We start from the raw sequence: 17,521 nt of genomic DNA on the forward strand, positions 1-17,521 counted from the left end.
TTTGCAGCAGACAGCGACCACCTAAACCGTGCCACCTTATGCTTTCCAAACAGATCCTGAATTTGTGTACATTCTCTTCTACCCTCTCCCACAAGACCTGTAGGACTGAGAGACCATGACATCAACCTTCGCCTCTAGAAGTGGGTCTGATTTGTATAAGCGTAATTTCCATCAAGCTGTGCATTTCTGGCCAATGACACTACCGTCTCCTCAGAGGTTGGCTGGAGGCTCCAGAGACTGATTCTTCTTACTCATAAGAAGAAGTGCAGAATGCCCCTCTTTTTACACCTCTGGCGTGAGCATGGAAGCATGTACTCCTGTGTGCTCCTGGCAGCCATCCTACTACCACAAGGAGTCATTTGGGGAACCAACCTCAGGACGAAGCCAAGGTCAAAGCCGCTAGACATCGCTGCGTCCTGGGTCAATAATCTTCCCCAAACCACTAGTCTTTCGGTATTGTTTTGGTCTTTTCTTCACTGTTTAAACTACTTTCATTTTGGTTTTTTGTTCATTGCAGCAGAAAAGTTCTAACTCATGTATTCAGGATAAAGAATGGAGGATCCTATTTTTAAGCAAATATTTAAAAAATGAATTCAATGATCGATTTAAGCAATTTGACCTTTTAAATCCATTTCTAATTTGAAGCTAGAGAGTAAGAGAAACACACCCTCAGTTTCTCTTGAATATTGTAGTAAGAAGGAAGGGACGAGTCAATAGCATGCCATTTTATGAACAAATATCCCTAATAATTTCTTTGCATCCCATAACTATTGTTTTTACAGATTTCTTAAAAATCATTTGCTTGAGCAGTCCTAATATGTGAGGTACATAAACTTCTTAAGTTTTCTACAATGACTTTTCCTCCCCAAAAAATAAATGAATGGCATTTCTACATGATTTTTTCCTGACTTTTTCTACAAAAACACAAACAAAAAATAAATGGCATTTCATCACTCTTCCAGTATAACCTCATCTCTCCCACAGTTTTAGTTATTATTTATGTTGAACATTTTCAAATGTTATCCCTCCTCAGACGTCTTTTAAAGGCCAACACTATGTATTTATCTGCCTCCTGGAAATTTACTTGTAATTTGGCAACTTAAATCTAGTGCCCAAAAGTTGGTATCAATTTTTTTTCCTCCAAAACTTAATCTCTCTTCTGTTATCCCCTACTTAGTGAATGCTATTGTTATTCATTCAGTTCCCAAGGCATTCCTTCCAGATTCTTCCTTGCCATCAACCTCCAAGGATGACCAAGTAACATCAATTATATCAGTTTATCATCTCTTGTGGTTATCTTCTTTCCTGCATTTCTGCTGCTTCTACTTAAGTCAGGCTTTCATTACTTTGAGGCTTATCTATGAAATTATGCTTCTAATATGTCAGACTGCCCCTACCCTCTTTTCTCTTGCACTTATCACTCAGAGTGTTGTCAATTTTTCATTCTTCAAACCAGTCGTCCTGCTATTTTCTGCACCTCGCTGCTATTGAAAATATCTAAATAAAACAAGTTTGTAAAATGATCCACGCCTGGCTAAATTTACAACTTCAACCTTCATCACCGACCTTCACATTGTTCTTCCTTGGGCCACAGCTCGCTCTGATCAGGATCATAATATCCCCCCCCCCAATTTAATTGCCTACCTACTCCAACTAGATCATGAAATCTTCTTATCTATCTTGAATATGTACCATCTAGCTGAGTGATGGTACAGAAGAGGTGGTCTATACTTGCTCATTAAATTAAGAATGAATGGACAACTTCAAAACTGTTAACAATGATAGCAATACCCATTGTTAATCAACCAAAAATGAGAAAAATTTGAGTAGTATTCACACATTGATACAAGAAAGTTGATAAACTAATCTAAAAATTCTCACTCTAAAAGCATTTTAAAAGGAAATTTACCTTTCCTGAATACCTAAATGTTGACTACAACTCAGAAATCTGATTTTAAGAATATATACTGATTCTTCTCCTTGAAATTTTATGTACAAAGGAATAAAAAAACCCCAAAGGATTACATGTGAACACCGAGACTATTGAGTAGGTAGTCTCTTGTTTGCTGCCAGATCACTTCTGTTCCTTTCTGTAAGGGATTTTTAAAATACTTTTTAAACTATGGGCTCTACAAACCAAAGGTGTAGATGTAAATAGAACTAATTTTTACAGGATGCACTCATGCGAGCTTACCTTTCCAAATGATATTGACTTGCCAAAGTGCGCAACTAGGTTATTTTGCTTAAATTCTATAGATTTTTCCCCTTTTAAAATTACCTTCACTGATGAGACCAAAACCCCAAAAGAAACCAGCATTATGACTTATTCTAGAAATACATTTACTCGATCAGACACCATTTTCTTTTCATTCACTGAACAGATACCCTACATGAACCTGCTCTGGGTCTCACTGGAGATAAAATGATGATTGAAAGGGACAGAGCCCCTGACTTCTGGGTGTTTGTCTTCTGCAGTGTGTGTGATTTCCCAGGCTAGAGTCAAATCAGAGCTGCAGCTGCTGGCCTACGTCGCGGCCAACTGGAACTCCCTGGGTGTTTACCTTCTAATGAGGTTTAATATCTGCCTCAACTCTTCTGCTCTCTGAGTCCATATTATAAACACACAGACATGAATGCACATATAACAGGTAAAGTGTAAAGAGAGCTTTGGGTTATGTTAATATGGGCATCTTAAAGTCAAGAAAATCAATAAATTCATATTGATTGAAGTTCCTGTTGTGGCTCAGTGGGTTACGAACCTGACCTGTGTCCATGAGGGTGTGGGTTCAATCCCTGGTCTTGCTCAGTGAGTTATGGTTCTGGTGTTGCCAGGAGCTTTGATGTAGGTCACAGACAAGGCTCGGATTTGGCATTGCTGTAGCTGCGATGTAGGCCAGCAGCAGCAGCTCCAATTCAGCCCCTAGCCTGGAACTTCCACATGCTGTAGCTGAGGCCCTTAAAAAAAAGCAAATAAATAGAAAAATAAATTTATAGTGATTGATAAACATTTATGGATTTTTTTTTTTTTTACTAAACTAGCCATGAAATTTGAATGACCGTTTTCAACTTTGGTAATTGGTTTCTTTATGCATAATAATACTCACTGTGACTAAGAGAGGTAAGAGAATAGTCATTTTTGCCAATTGCTATAATTTTCTCTATCAGATACATTTAAAACATAGTAGGTTAATACTTGCAACATTTACTTTTATTTATATTATAATTTCAAATATTTCACTACCCTGGAATAAGAACTTGCACTTCTGGTGACCCTGGGTGATGTTACATGGATAACACGGTCAGAGCATTTCCTGACGCGTAGTAATGAGAGAGTGGGCAAAGCACTGGGTTACTTCTGTGGTAGTTATTAATTGCCTGTGTAATACAGTAGTTGGTCCTTTAACTGAAGCTGATTGAGTTAATAATTGAATGTCTGAAGTAGTGATTCACAGCTGGCTTTCTCTATGCGTTTGAATTTACCATGGTAACCATGAATTGGTTTTGTTACTGTGTTGCGTATTGCTTTAAATTAAACTGATGGGATTAATAATTGAATGGCAATTGTAAATGCTGTACGGGTGATGTTTCATTATCTTGGTTATTTTCTATCTGTTACGCTCACATACAGACTCTGCAACTTCCCCTCTGCCCGTGGATCATCAACGAAGCAAGAGGTTATGCCTGTTGAACTTCGCAGATCTTAATCAATGTATACCTACGGACATCAGCGCTACGTTTTCATTATTTTTCATTCTGAAAGAGTGCTTGAGAAGCTGCGATGTTCAAATGTGTATATTGTATAATGACATGAAGAACTGGGGTACTTTATTATATTTTCATCACAAGCGTTGTTACCTTTTCTTGAAGAAATAATACATTTATTTTAACACATCACATAAGTACCGGTGTGTGCTCTCTGTGAAATAGTAGAATTACCCTTGTTTCGTGGGCTAGACAGGAGAGGGTTAACTTTTGTTATATATTATTTGCCTGAACCTGTCCGTAATACAACAGAGAACAAAGCAAAGTTTTCTATTCGGTTTACTTTCGGTTTACCTTTGTAAATTGCCTTCTGTTAGGCACTACCTGAGTCGTCTTCCTAGGTCAACATTTTTATCATTTTTGTTTCATTTTCTAAAACTTTTAATGACTTTCCATTACCTAGATGATTTCTCCTGGCAGTCATTGTCCTACATCATCTGACCCACTGGCCTGATTTTTTTTTTTTTTTTATTTTTTAAGTCAAACTGAAGTTCTATTTATAGCAAAGTAGATAAGAAGACATGTATGCTAAAACACACCCTATTTTCAATACGGAGGATGAACTGGGGAAGAAACTTGAGGCAAGCAACTTGGCAAGGTTCTCTGAGCTCCTGTGGGAGATAATAAACAGGGTTTACAGAGAGACGAGCGAAACCCTTCAGGACATGCCTCTTACAACAGTAGCATCCAACTGAAGGACTTAAATAAACATTAAGATATATTGGATGTGATGCAGGTGACGTATTTAAGGAAGTCTCATCCTGCAGCCACGTCATCGCTGGAGCTACCTACCCTGTTCTAGGACAAAAGACCATCTCCAAACACAAGTCATCTGGCAAACGTACATGAAAGGTCACAAAACGTCAGGCAAGAACCACTTACACCCTTACACAAAACCAAGAAAAGTTAATTAAAAATCTCACTATGCTTTTATCGGTCAAATTGTACTAGAATTACGTTTGCTTTTTTGCAGTGTTTTTTTTTTTTTTTTTTTTGACTGTTGTTCCAGGTACGAAATTTCAGGTGGGCCATGAAAGAATTATATTTAAGAAATCATGGCGACAACTGCATAAATAACTCCTTTAAATTAATTCCAGCAGATTGAGGGCCCACTGCCCCGAATGCATAAAGAAGCATTGAAGGAACTGGTTGACTTGAAAACAGAGATGGGGGGTTGAGGGGGGTGCGGGTGATCTGGGAACCAACATCTGGTTTCTGGAAGAAGACATGCGTGCTTTTGGAGCTAGGTCACCAGTGCAGAGGCGAAGAAAGTTGTCCAAAGGGAAGAGTCCGCCAAATGGTAGAAAGAACTTAGCAATTAAGAAGATCTAACAGTGAAGTAGGTGATAGGGTGCTGATCTCTGTTAATCAGAGAAAGAATGGCCTCTCCTTCCTGACTCTGTGATCTGGATTCGTATGTTGAAAGGAAGTATGGCTTAAATTAGTTCTAGGCTCGTTCTCTGCACAGTAACACATGGCGGAGAAGAGAACAGAGAGCTGGGCTTGAACACCTAGCCCCTGGTTATGATATTTACGAACTGATGGAATTAGGCAGGGACTTCACCTTTAGCCTTAAATTCTGTCACTGCTCTTTAAAAATAAACCAATGGTACTACACTCACACCTGCAAAAAGGTAACAAATTCACTGCTGAGAAAAAAGGGCACTTATTTGGCCATATCTTCATGATGCATGTTTCGCAGAATACTTTTAATTATAACTGAACTATTTGCAGATGTACCAGCATTCCGTAAAAATGACAAACAATAGCGTTATTATAAAAATAGTTTAAGCAATTCATAATTGGGTTAGCTATTCATTTCTGTATATTCACATTTTAAATTCCAGAAGAGCTTCTTATTTTAATAAACTATTAAGTAAATTTATTTGATTTTATAAATACATCCCTGTATATCTTAATTGGATTTATGCCTCAGGGTTCTCATCAAAAATCAATTTAAAACATATAACCATTTGCTCTAGGATGCCATCTAAAGAATGTGAAATTAGCCTTTTCTTAGGTTTTTCATTTAATATCTTTTAGAAGCACTTTTATTTCTATGGGTTTATTTAGTCAAAATCTGTGTGTATCTCTGCAAAGAACTCAAACCATTTCAATAAGGCAATTTTTAAAATCCTAATTGTTGTTTACAACAGCCATTATGTTTTCTACTCCTTTGTTCAGTGGGGAGATGAGTTCTTTTAAGAATATCAGTGATTTCTCTAATCCCAGGCCATTCTCTAGGACTGGAGGGTGTTCATTCCAGAAATAAACAGCATTTGCTACAGTTCATTTCCCTGTTGCTTCTTCAGGGAAATGAATATAACACTTCAATGCCAGAGAAGACAAAGCTGTGTGGAAAAAAGAGAGAGAGAGAGAAAAGAAGGAAAGAAAAAGAGCTACATTTTCCAATGTCAGTAGGTCCATATGGCATCTGACCCAGGGACGTCTTACCCCCTGAAGGGGAATAAATCTCCCCGTCCTCAGTCATCACTGACCCCAGACCCCGTGTGGCCCTTGCTGTGCACAGGTGAGGCGTGCCTTTGCGCTCCCTGATTGGAATATTCTGCATTGAAAATGTACTGACTTTCACTCAACCTTAATCATCTAGAGCTGCCGAGAGAATACTCTTAGAGTCAGATTGAGGGGGAACAGCCAGTTCCCAGACAAGAGTGATACTCGACACAATTATTTGTGAACTACTTGGACCAGCTTTTTTTTTTTATAATGTGTAATCCCTGATATGTGCAAAGCATATTTCTAACGTTTGATAACTAAGATGTATAGCTCTGTGCTACTATCACTAATGTGAGTACTTCGTATTTGTGCACTCCTTGTCCATGTGGCTTTGTAGACATTATCTTTGTGTCCAGTGAAATGCAGCTAGTTGCGTAACAGGGTCTCACAGCCTCATTCTTCTGAGACCACGAAACTGAGCCACAGAGGTCTTAGGTAAATTAGTCAAAAGTCAAGCAATTCCTGAACGGCTAAACAAGGACAGCAACCGCAACGTTAGCAGCAGCCAATATGTATTGTTTACTCACCACTCATGAAGCACTGGCTGTGTATCCTCGCTCCTGGTCTTGATCAAGATGTGCAGTGAGATTCTGAAACATACGCAACCATGAAAGGTACTAGGATTAGTGGGCTTTAAATTTGATAAATCTTCTAATAGATCAATGCCAGGGTATTTCAACAAGAAATGCCCGCTCAGGAACTAGGGAGAAATAATAAATGTTTTAAAAATGATAAACAGTGTTCTGGACAACAGGTAATATAATATTTTATTCTCTTTTTCTTATAAAACTAGGGCCATAAAAGGCTTTTATAAAAATACTACCCCCTCCTTTTTTTTTTTTTTTTTTTTTTTGTCTTTTTAGGCATATCAAGGTTCCTGGACTAGGGGGTCTGAATCAGAGCTACCGCGAGCCTGTGCCACAGCCACAGTGATGCGGTGTCCAAGTCGCGTTACAACCTACACCGCAGTTCACAGCAGTGCTGAATCCCTGACCCACTGAGCAAGGCCAGGGATCGAACCCACGTCCTCATGGATACTAGGTTAGATTCGTGTCTGCAGAGCCAAGACAGGAACTCCAAAAGTACTGCTGTTTTCTCCCTGCCTTTAGTGCTAGTGCAGCTTGTGTTATCTGATGTCCAGTACACTGCAAGGTATGCTGGAAAGGACTCTTGACCGCCTCCCCAACTTCCATTTTCTCCTTTCCCCTTCCAGGAGTGCCCAGGTGAACTTCTAGGAGCTTCCTTCCTTTTCTGCTGTGCCCAGCCTTTGATTGGGATTCATACAATAATTGGTATTTGACCTAATTTGTATTGCTGAGAATTACAAAAATTGATTTAAAAAATTCCTCTCTTTGGTTTTATGCTGTGCTGTTCTGAGGCTTGGAGCAGCTCCCACCCGAGGGATGCTAGCAGGGGTGGGGTAGAGGTGAACACCCTGACGGAACCATAACCTCCTTCGAACTTCTTCCTATGAAGTAATTTAAGCCTTTTTTTAAATTGCAAAGCAACTTGAATTTTCTCTTGGTTGCAAATAATAGCAAAATAAGTAGTATATAGAGAGTATTAGTGGATTCCTCTGGCAGCTATAACTTTTATTAATTGTGATATTAATTCACCTCCATAATATGATGAAGAATTACGTCTGCACCTCATCATAAAATTTTAGTTTGTCTGTCCACCCCCCACTTCTGTTCCAAGAAGGTAAAGAGTATCTCTGTTTGGTAAACTGTCAATGACCCTAACCCATTATAGTTTGTGGCACAGCGTAGGTATTCACTAAATCTCCATTTAAAAAAAAAAGAAATCAAAAGAGAAGAAGAAGGGGCAAAAGATAGCTTTGCCAATATCCTAATTCAGAGACAAGAGATAACTAGAGGAGACTATATTTTTCTGAATATTTTAAAAATAGGGTCACCAACCTGTACAGTAGAAAAAATAATATAAATAAATGATAATAAAATAACAATAAAAAATAAAAATAAAAATAGAATACAAATTATACAACAGCCCAAAGAATACCCATCCTGATTTTCTTAAATGTTACTTTGGAATATGCTCCTTTTGAATAAAAAAGATTCATAGAACTTAAATATAAAATAAAAGCCACTTAAAATACTGTAGAGAGTCAAACTGGAAGGTTAAAATATGTACAAGTTTACCCCTTTCATTTTTTCCAAAGTGTAATATATACAAATCACAAGAGCTTCAGTCAACATTAAAACCTGTTCCTGATTAAGAGTGAGATTATTTACAGCTACTCCAGATTTCGAAGCTATCAGAGTAACACGCAAGATCACATTCTTAAAATTCAGCTCCAAAGCTTCAAAGGACACTGTTTTAATTTCCCTTCTTTGTTTCACAACAAAAGGACAGTCCCTTCTGTCACCACTTCTTTGCTAATGATCCTTGAAATGGTTTTCAGCTAAGTAACACAGGGCAGATACTGCTTTAACTTGAACTACAACTCCCTGCAAAGAAGTGCTTCTAACACCTAGTGACCCGATCATGACCTTTATTAACGTATATTCAAATCTTACTTCCTCAGTGAGAAGAGAAACCCTTGGGAATGTCTGGACATTTGCTAAGATTCAAGTTTTCAGCCATTCTTATCAAAGCAGTTACCTCCCCTAAGTATGCCCACTCTTAAGACATGGTGTTAGCTTTGAGTACATGATGAAACAAAAATATAGACTTAGTGACTACTGGTCTAAATGCACATAAATGTTTTTTCAAGGTTCTCCTCACAGTCATCTTGGTTCCTTAACAGGCTGTCAACCTTTTACCTTCCGTTTGTTTATAACAGATTATTCTGATGGGGTAAATATCCAGTTTGCAGGAGGAATATAAAATTTGGTATGTATGTCAAAAATGTGTCGCCCCATATAAATTAATGCTATATTAAAGTTATATGAAACTTTATACAGTCAAGCACCTCTTACATGATGGTTATAAATGATTAATACTGACTAATAATCCTCCTTTGGCCATGCAGTCTTCTTTTGTCAATCACAGCAGGTGTATTTCATGACTAGACAGCAGGGCTGTCCTGCCATCTCGGACGATATAATAGCCATATTAAAATGTGGATTTCCACTGTGTGTGTAGACCACATCTTCCCAATCCAATCCTCTGTCGGTGGACATCTGGGTTGTTCCCATGTCTTGTACTGTGAATACTGCTGCAATGAACACGCGGGGGTACGTGTCTTTTTTAAGGAAAGTTTTGATATATGCCCAAAAGTGGGATTGCTGGGTCATATGGTAGTTCCATACTACTCAGCCATAAAAAAGAACACAATAATGCCATTTGCAGCAACATGGATGGAACTAGAGACTCTCATCCTGAGGGAAGTAAGTAAAAAGAGACAAATACCATATGATATCATTTCTATCTGGAATCTAATATAAGGCACAAATGAACCTTTCCACAGAAAAGAAAGTCATGGACTTGGAGAATAGATCTGTGGTTGTGGTTGCCAAGGGGGAGAGGGAGGGAATGGGGTAGTTCTGGAGCTTGAAGTTAATAGAGGCAGACTATTGCCTTTGGAATGGATTAGCAATGAGCTCCTGCTGTGTAGCCCTGGGAAGTATGTCTAGTCACTTACGATGGAGCATGATAATGTGAGAAAAAAGAATGTATACATGCATGTGTAACTGGGTCATCATGCTGTATAATAGAAAAAAAAATTGTATTGGGGAAATAACAAAAAAAAAAAAATGTGGATTTCTGTAGCCAAAAAGAGGTTTCCTAAAGTTACCATAAATTTAGGGTTAGCAGAACACACCAGGCTTCTCTCCAGCACAGGGTTCCTTTGTAACAGTGCTGAGACCCTGATGTTATTTCCTTTTAAAATATCTGAAGACTTCTGACCGTGTGGGGAGATGTCAGCATGCATGAAGGGCACTGAGCAGGCTCTGAGTACCGGTGCTATCCAACAGAGCTCCTCCCAGGGGGAAACGGCCTGCATTTCCCTGCACCTGTAGCATTCGTCACATAGGGAGAACAAGGACACACAATGGGGGTAGGTAGGCTGGGTAGTTGAATTGTGTTTAATTATTTGATTAAATTTATACATAAGCAGTGCCCTGGCTAGAAGCAACTGTAGCGGACGGCACGTGCAATTAGAGCCGTCATAGAAAGTTCTGGTCTTTGGAGCCAAACACCAAATACCACTCTCTCTCTCCCTCTCAGCTTTGTTTTCTACTAACTTTTCCCTTCTCTCTTTTATGCTTTTTTGTTCTTCACTCTAAATATTGCATAGAGCAATTTCATATATGTTTAGCACTATTGTCCATTGGCAGAGGAAAAAGAATAAATCTAGAATAAATTTAAGTCAAAGGTTTTGTTTTTCTGAGCATTTAAAATCTAGCTAGGGAGTCAAACACCATATACATATGCACACATACACAGAGGCACATACTACAGAAACCCTGATCACATCAAATCATTTGTTTTTATTTTATTTTATTTTATTTTATTTTTGGCCATCCTATGGCATGTGAAGTTTCTAGGTCAGGGATTGAACCAGAGCCCCTACAGTTGATAATACCAGATCCTTAACCCACTGAGGCACAAGAGAAGTCCACAGCAAAAAATTTTATACCTAATTTCACAGGAAGAGAAGATTATTGCAAGCACTGTACCTTGGTGTGGCTGAAGCATAAAGTGTTGAAATGGTTACAAATAATGAGAGAAAAGTATTCAGGGTTTAGATAACAGGAGGCTTTACGATGAGTTTGGCTTTTATCCATAAGGCAAGAGAAAAATATTCAAGGGTTTGAAATTGAAGTAAACCACGGTTTTTTTAAAAGATTATTCTGGAAGCATTGATCTGCACTACAGAAAGACAGTGTAATTCAATTGTCTCTACACTGTGTCATAAACAGCTTTACATATGTCTGTTTCATCAACTAGAATCCAAAGATGGTTGAAAGAAGAAATTAATCTTGGAGTTCCTGTTGTGGAGCAGTGGAAATGAATCTGACTATTAACCATGAGGTGTGGGTTCAATCCCTGGTCTTGCTCAGTGGGTTAAGGATCCAGCATTGCCATAAGCTGTGGCATAGGCCGGCAGCTGTAGCTCCAATTAGACCCTTAGCCTGGGAACCACTATATGCCTTAGATGCAGTCCTAAAAAGCAAAAAACAAAAACAAAAGCAAAAACAAAAAAAAATTAATCTTATTTATTTTAGTAATTAAGGTATCTACCATAATGTCAGGGGCATGGTAGGTACTAATAAACTACTATAAATTATTTCTTGAATGTATGCAAATCCCAAAATAAAAGTATCTGTCCACAAAATGCTCAAATAGCTTCAAAAGATGCTAAGGTTAAAACTTGTTTTCTTTTTTCCTTTTTTACAGTAGTAGTTAGAATGCAATTCTTACTTTAGGCACTGACTATTTTACTCTTTGTTAAATATCTGTAAATGTTTAAACTTAGGGTACAAAAAAAGAGAGATCATGCCTAAGTTTGCTAATCATAGGGGATTATCTTCCCAGTAACATAATCTATTCAGTCCTGCTCCAAATTACAGGGACAGGAAAACTTGTTCACTTCCTATGCCTAGATAGTAGAAATGTGATGATTCCTTTGACCAAAAAGACACAACTGGAATACACCAGCTAGATCGAGGAAGGCCAAGGAGGTCAGGAAAAAAACAAAACCTGGATGTGACTTCTAAAATCACTGTCCTTTCAAGCAAGCAGCAGGAAACCTTATATAACTTGACATTTTATTCCTACCTTGCAAGAAACAGCATTCACATGAGCAACATGGTACCCCAGGAATGGCTACTCATTCTTGTAGTGTTTATGGAAATCTGGGTAAAATAAAACGGTCCCATCTTTTTTTTTCCCTGGGGAACCCAGACTTACAAATGAGCCTCAGCATCAAAGGAAGACCAGCAGTTCTCAGACCTGTCAACAGCCACACAAGGAAAAGTGGGTATACATAATAACCCAAGGGAAAAACGCTGGTTAGCATAGAACAGCAGTGAAATTGAGCCTCAAAGAATTCAATTTAGAAATGCCAAGTGAGCAGATTTAAATAAATAAGTAGGGGTTTCCACAACTAAGCAGAGATAAACGTCTCACAACAGCAGGTGGTGCAATGCACAAAACATGCAAAATGCAATTGTTTTCAAAGTATTTTTCTTATCCTTTGATGACAATGTTTTGGAATTCCTTAAAGTCACTTTTATAGAATGCGTAAAATATAAAAAGAATAATTCAAGATACTTGCCTCAAGGGAAATCATGGTCCAAAACCTGTCAGACAAGCAAAACTCAATCATTCATGTGATCATTTAGGTGGTGGAACAAAGTTACATACAGGATTCACTGCAGGCAGTAGTGGGAGACGATTACTTAACGCCTCTAAGAACGAAGGGCCGTAGGGAGGCCTTCGGAGAAAAAGGAGTGTGAGTTGTTTGATGGGTGAATAACGACTCACTTTTTTCTTTCTTGGCATTTTTTTTAATTTTTAAATTATAGTTGATTTACAGTGTTGTGTCAATTTCTGCGGTACAGCAAATTGACTCAGTTATACATATATGTACCTTCTTTTTATATGATTTTTAATTTTTTTCCATTATAGCTGGTTTACAGTGTTCTGTCAATTTTATACTATACATCATGGTTACCTAGTTACACTTACATGCACACATTCTATTTTCTCCCATTATCATGCTCCATCATAAGTGACTAGACATAGTTCCCAGTGCTACACAGCAGGAACTCATTGCTCATCCATTCCAAAGGCAACAGTCTTCATCTATTAACCCCAAGCTCCCAGTCCCTTCCACTCCCTCCCCATCCCCCTGGCAACCTCAAGTCTATTCTCCAAGTCCATGATTTTCTTTTCTGTGGAATGGTTCATTTGTGCCTTATATTAGATTCCAGATGTAAGTGATATCATATGGTATTTGTCTTTCTCTTTCTGACTTACTTCCCTCAGGATGAGAGTCTCTAGTTCCATCCATGTTGCTGCCAATGGCATTATTTCATTCTTTTTTATGCCTGAGTAGTATTCCATTGTATATATATACCACATCTTCCCAATCCAATCATCTGTTGATGGACATTTGGGTTGTTTCCATGTCTTGGCTATTGTAAATCGTGCTGCAGTGAACATGTGGGTGCATGTGTCTTTTTCAAGGAAAGTTTTGTCCGGATATATGCCCAGGAGTGGGATTGCTGGGTCATATGGTAGTTGTATGTATAGATTTCTAAGGTACCTCCATACTGTTCTCCATAGTGGTTGTACCAGCTTACATTCCCACCAACAATGCAGGAAAGTCCCCTTTTCTCCACACCCCCTCCAGCATTTGTTATTTGTGGACTTATTAAGGATGGCTATTCTGACTGGTGTGAGGTGGTATCTCGTGGTAGTTTTGATTTACATTTCTCTAATAACAAGGGATGTTGAGCATTTTTTCATGTGCTTGTTGGCCATCTGTATATCTTCCTTGAAGAAATGTCTATTCAGGTCTTTTGCCCATTTTTCAATTGGGTTGTTGGCTTTTTTGCTGTTGTGTTGTAGAAGTTGCTTGTATATTCTAGAAATTAAGCCCTTGTCAGTTGCATCATTTGAAACTGTTTTCTCCCATTCTGTAAGTTGTCTGTTTTCTTTTTGGTTTCCTTTGCTGTGATAAAGCTTGTCAGTTTGATTAGGTCCCATTGGTTTATTATTGCTTTTATTTCTGTTGCTTTAAGGAATTGACATGAGAAAACATTTGTAAGGTTGATGTCAGAAAATGTTCTGCCTATGTTCCTTTCCAGGAGTTTGATTGTGTCTTGTCTTATATTTAAGTCTTAAAGTCATTTTGAGTTTTTGTGCATGGTGTGAGGGTATGTTCTAGATTAATTGATTTGCATGCAGCTGTCCAGGTTTCCCAGCAATACTTGCTGAAAAGACTGTCTTTTTTCTCATTTTGTGTTCTTGCCTCCTTTGTCAAAGATTAAGTGAACAAAAGTGTCTGGGTTTATTTCTGGGTTTTCTATTCTGTTCCATTGGTCTGTCTGTTTTGGTACCAGTACCACACTGTCTTAATGACTGTGGCTTTGTAATATTGCCTGAAGTCTGTGAGAGTTATGCTTCCTGCTTGGTTTTTGTTCCTCAGAACTGCTTTGGCAATTCTGGGTCTTTTGTGGTTCTATATAAATTTTTGGATTGTTTGTTCTAGTTCTGTGAAAAATGTCATGGGGAATTTGATAGAGATTGCATTGAATCTTTAGATTGCTTTTGGTTTTGGGTAGCATGGCCATTTTTACAATATTAATTCTTCCAACCCAGGAGCGTAGAATATCTTTCCATTTCTTTGAATCCTCTTTAATTTCCTCAATGAATGTTTTATAGTTCTCAAAATATAAGCCTTTTACCACCTTGATCAGGTGTATTCCCAGGTATTTGATTTTTTGGGGGTGCAATTTTAAAAGGTATTTTTGTATTCCTTTTCTAATGTTTCATTGTTAGTATACAGGAATGGGACTGATTTCTGAATGTTAATCTTATATCCTGCTACTTTGCTGAATTGTTGATCAGTTTGAGTAGTTTTGGGATTGAGTCCTTAGGGTATTCTATATATAATATCATGTCATCTGCATACAGTGTCAGTTTTACCTTTTCTCTTCCTATTTGGATGTCTTTTATTTCTTTTGTTTGTATGATTGCTGTGGCTAGGACTTCCAGTAGTGTGTTGAGAATGGGCATCCTTACCTTGTTCCAGATTTTAGTGGGAAGGCTTTTAGCTTTTCTCCATTGAGTGTTATCTTTGCTGTGGATTTGTAATAAATGGCTTTTATTATGTTAAGGTATGTTCCCTCTATATCCACTTTGGTAAGAGTTTTTGTCATGAATGGATGTTGGATTTTGTTAAGTGCTTTCTCTGCATCTATTGAGGTGATCATGTGGTTTTTGACTTTTCTTTTGTCAATGTGGTTTATGATGTTGATTGATTTGCATATATTGAACCATCCTTGTGAACCTGGGATGAATCCCACCTGATTGTGGTGTATGATCTTTTTTTATATGTTAGATTTTGTTGAGAATTTTTGTGCCTATATTCATCAAAGATATTGGCCTATAGTTTTCTTTTTCAGTGGTATCTTTGTCTGGTTTTGGAATTAGGGTGATGGTGGTGTCATAAAACGTCTTTGGGAGTGTGCCTTCTTCTTCAACCTTTTGGAAAAGTTTAAGGAGGATGGGCATAACTTCCTCTTTGTATGTTTGGTAGAATTCAGCTGTAAAGCTATCTGGTCCTCAACTTTTATTTGTAGGGAGTGTTTTATGACATATTCAATTTCATTTCTAATGATCATTCTGTTCAATTGATCTATTTCTTCTTGATTCAGTTTTGGCAGGCTGTACATCTATAGAAAGTTGTCCATTTCTTCTAGGTTGTCAAATTTGTTGGCATACAATTGTTCATAGTATTCTCTCATGGTTTTTTTTTTTTTTTTTTTTTTTGTATTTCTGTAGTATCCATTGTGACTTTTCCTTTTTCATTTATTATTTTGTTTATTTGGGTTTTTTCTCTTCTTGGAGAGTCTAGCCAGAGGTTTGTCAATTCTGTTTACCTTTTCAAAGAACCAGCTCTTGGTTTATATTATTTTTCATCATGGGTATGGAGACTGGATGTAGTTCCCTGTTCTATATAGCAGTACCTCATTGCTTATTCATTCTAAATGTAATAGTTTGCATCTAATAACCTCAAACTCCCCATCCATTCCACTCCCTTGTCTCCTCCCTTGGCAACTACAAGTCTGATCTCCATGTCTGTGCGTCTATTTCTGTTCTGCAGCTAGATTCATTTGTGCCATATTTTAAATTCTACATATAAGTGGAATATCCTATGATATTTGTCTTTCTCTTACTGACTTACTTAGTATGAGAGTGTCTAGTGTCATCCATGTTCTGCAAATGCCATTATTTTGCACTTTTAATGGCTGAATAGTATTCCATGTTGCATATATATCACATCTTCATCCATTCATGGGTCGATGGACATTTAGGTTGTTTCCATGTCTTGGCTACTGTGAATAGTGCTGCTATGAATATATGGGTGCATGTATCTTTTTGGATTATAGTTCTGCTCAGATATATTCCCCAGAATGGGTCTGCTGGATCATATGGCAGTTCTATTTTTAGTTTTCTGAAGAACTTCCATACTGTTTTTCAGAGTGGTTGCACCAGCTTACATTCCCACCAAAGCATAGGAGGATTCCCTTTTCTCCACACCCTCTCTAGCATTTGCTATTTGTGCACTAATCATGACTTTCCAAGTATTTCAGACAGTGAGAACAAACTGCATAAATGAATGGTGGCATACACACCCCAGAAGCATCTGGGGAACTCCAAGTATGTTCATTAGCTAAGCCATAAGACATGTTTGTAGAGGAAGGAACATGACCTTTGAAGTCAGAGAAGCTCACAGCACTGACCCACCCCTAAGTAACTGGGTGAATTGGAACAAACTAAACAACCTCCAAATTTCATTTGTTAGAAGAAGAGAATAATAATTACTGTGTAATCTTCTGAGAAAGACTAAATGAAATAAGCATCGAAAGTATTTTCACAGGTAAATATCATGTTCAATGTATGATAGCTGTTACTATCATCTTCATCACTGCAAATATCACCTTTAGATTAGAGAACTAGGCTCCTGGAAGGCCTGTGCCTACATTCACTGAATATGTGGGAGACGTTTAAAGACTTAAAACAGAGCTAAACAAACCTACAATTGCTTTGAGGAAGTCACTCAGACAGCATCATGGAAAATGGGAAGAACTGAGCCTGGAATGAAGAAAAACGGAGAACACAGTGGTAACCGCTCTGGAGATAGGCGTGCAGAACTAAGACACTAAGCACAGAAGAGGCTGTGAGGATAAAGAGAGAAGATGCCCCCATGTTTGCTTTTCCTCTTTTCTTTCTCCCGTGCAAAGCTTGAGTGGTTTAGGAAAAGCTTCCAATACAAAAGCACAGTTGAGGTTGCTGTGGTTACAATGAGAAGGAAGAAAACACTATGGATCTTTTCCTCTGTCCCACTCTTAAAACAATAATTTATCACACTGTATTTAGAATACTGTGTTATATCTAATCTTCTGCCGGGAAAGTTTTCTATCCTGGCTTTCAAAGTCAATATAAAAAAAGTAACAGGAACCTTGTCACTCGAACTTTACCCCTTGCACTCAGCCAAGGTATTTAAGATTCTGTACATAATGTCTGATCAAGAGGTTTGAGC

General features: G+C 37.9%; 1 long non-coding RNA gene across 1 annotated transcript in view; it reads right to left on the reverse strand.

Annotated features, from left to right (window-relative positions):
* The window catches only part of LOC110260828, a 260,980-nt gene that overhangs the window by 72,108 nt on the left and 171,351 nt on the right, over positions 1–17,521 (reverse strand). The window contains exon 2 of the long non-coding RNA XR_002344362.1: positions 6,807–6,869. This is a non-coding gene — a long non-coding RNA (uncharacterized LOC110260828). The remainder of the gene's footprint in view (positions 1–6,806; positions 6,870–17,521) is intronic.

This window comes from Sus scrofa, chromosome 5 (genome assembly GCF_000003025.6).
Source record: "Sus scrofa isolate TJ Tabasco breed Duroc chromosome 5, Sscrofa11.1, whole genome shotgun sequence".
Taxonomy (NCBI): Eukaryota; Metazoa; Chordata; class Mammalia; order Artiodactyla; family Suidae; genus Sus; species Sus scrofa.